At 43.1% G+C, this 2,435-nt stretch overlaps 1 long non-coding RNA gene across 1 annotated transcript; it reads left to right on the top strand.

Annotated features, from left to right (window-relative positions):
* The first annotated feature begins 649 nt into the window (after positions 1-649).
* On the top strand, positions 650-1,597 carry LOC129834419 (uncharacterized). The gene is made up of 4 exons (XR_008756251.1): positions 650-742; positions 1,038-1,128; positions 1,218-1,283; positions 1,418-1,597. It is a non-coding gene; the product is annotated as an uncharacterized LOC129834419 (long non-coding RNA).
* The last annotated feature ends 838 nt before the right edge of the window (positions 1,598-2,435 follow it).

Below are 2,435 nucleotides of genomic sequence, written 5' to 3'. Positions count from 1 at the left end.
ATATTATTCATTTACCGCTTCCGAGTGGCGCAGCAGTGTAAGGTATTGCATCTCAGTGCAAGAGGTGTCCTCCAGTCCTTGGTTTGATTCCAGGCTGTATCACATCTGTCTGTGATTGGGAGGCACACAATTGGCCCAGTGTCGTCCGAGTTAAAGTAGGATTTGGATAGGGGTTTTACTTGACTCATCGCACTGTAGCGACTCTTTGTGGTGGGCCAGGCGCCTGCAGGCTGACCTCTGTTGTCAGGTGAACGGTGTTTACTCTGACACATTGGTGCCAGCGGGTGGGTGTTAAGAAGCACGGTTTGGTGGGTCTTGTTTCGTAGGATGCATGACTCTACCTTCGCCTCCTGGGCCCGTTGGAGCGTTACATTGCAGCGATGAGACAAAGGGGTAAAATAAAAAAAATGAGAACTCACTTTTTGCAAATCTATCCAACTAGCCATTTTGATGCAACATGATTACATTGATAAAGTCAGTTAAATTACGAGGAAACGCTAATGTTGATTCAGCCTTTTTTTTGCCTGGAGGGAGAGAATACACTCCAGGGTGTGTAACTGTGGTTATTGTCATGGCTGCAGTGTAATTTTGTTTGATATTCAACTGTGAGAGGTGTGGCAGTAAGCAGCATAAAGAGTATAAGACAGCACTTCAAGGGGTAGAGAGACACTCAAGGGGTAGAGGTCCAGAAGACGTCAAGACAACCAGGTATCAATCAGTCAGCATATTCCTACTATCAGAGGTACGTTTGCTTTTTAAAAATTTTTTTTTTTGTTGTCATTTAGCAGACGCTCTTATCCAGAGCGACTTACAGTAGAGTGCTTTCACTGAGCATATTCTCAGATGTATATAGGTGTATACGGGTGGACAGGAGTGTATACAGGTGTGTGTGGCTGGACTGGTTGTTGCATACAAGAGTATATTGGTGGACAACTGTATAATGTGACATGCTAAAAACACGGTTTATCTCATTTTCTAGAGGATGATGATCAGTGTGTGTGTGTGTGTGTTAACATGTCGTGCTCTATGTGCCTTAGTAAAGGATGAAGATCCAGAGTATGTTACTGCTGTTCGCTCTAGTGGGTGTCCTGTTAGCAAGCTCCCTCAATGAAGATAACTCTGAGGAAGGTATGTCTATTGTGTGCATGTGTATGTGTGTACTACTAATCCTGGTTTTAATCTGAAATAATTTCATATGTTGACAAATCTTCCCCAAGAGGATAGTGCCATGGAGAAGGTGGAGAATGGACTGGTGAATGCCATTGCAGAAGATGAAGCACAACGTATGTACATATAGCTGCTATCTACTGTGTGTATCTTTCTATCTCTGAGCCCATCTATCTGAACATCATGCATGCCAAGGAGAAGTTACTAGAGGTTTATAAAAAGGCTAATTCCATGTCTCCTGTTGATTTAGCATCATGGTTCAGTCATCATCATGGATGATGAGGTACCAGAATGGGGTCACGGACGATTCTTTCCTGGTCTCCATATGGAATCAACATAACTAACATTACTCTACAAAGCCCTACATTCATCCATTCATGATGGCAATGTTGTATTGTGATCCTCCAATAAAATAGGCCTTTCACACATACATGTCTGGCAGTGTTTTTCATTCAGTGTTACAATGTTAACATGACCATACAATTCGGGTTGAGGTCAAGGTGATTATGGGGGCCAGGTCATCTGATGCAGCACTCCATCACTCTCCTTTGTCAAATAGCCCTTACCCAGCCCGGAGGTGGGTTTTGGGTAATTGTCCTGTTGAAAAACAAATGACAGTCCCCTTAACCTCAAACCAGATGGGATGGCGTGTCACTGCAGAATGCTGTGGTAGCCATGCTGGTTAAGTGTGCCTTGAATTCTAAATAAATCACTATCAGTGTCACCAGCAAAGCACCATCACACCTCCTCCTCCATACTTTACATGTGTGTATTTTTTATTTATTTAACTAGGCAGGTAAGTTGAGAACAAATTCTTACTTTCAATGACGGCCTAGGAACAGTGGGTTAACTGCCTTGCTCAGGGGCAGAACGGCAGATTTTTACCTTGTCAGCTCAGGGATTCGATTGTGCAACCTATCGGTTACTTGTCCAACACTCTAACCAGTAGGCTACCTGCCGTCCCATTACATATGTAATCATGTAGTAACCAAAGTGTTAAACAAATCAAAATATATTTTAAATTTGAGATTCTTCTAAGCCACCCTTTGCCTTGATGACAGCTTTGCACACTTTTGGCTTTCTCTCAACGAGCTTCCTGAGGAAGGCATTTCAATTAACAGGTAAGCCTTGCTAAGAGTTCATTTGTGGAATTTCTGGACAGTCAATGCGGAAAATGTCAAGAACATTGAACGTTTCTGCAAGTGCAGTCGCCAGCAGAGGAAAGGCAGACCCAGAGTTACCTCCACTGCAGAGGATAAGTTCATTAG

The sequence above is a fragment of the Salvelinus fontinalis genome, chromosome 3 (genome assembly GCF_029448725.1).
Source record: "Salvelinus fontinalis isolate EN_2023a chromosome 3, ASM2944872v1, whole genome shotgun sequence".
NCBI classification, from domain to species: domain Eukaryota; kingdom Metazoa; phylum Chordata; class Actinopteri; order Salmoniformes; family Salmonidae; genus Salvelinus; species Salvelinus fontinalis.
The sequence above is the reverse complement of the archived record's forward strand: the minus strand, read 5'-3'. Positions and strand labels throughout refer to the sequence as shown.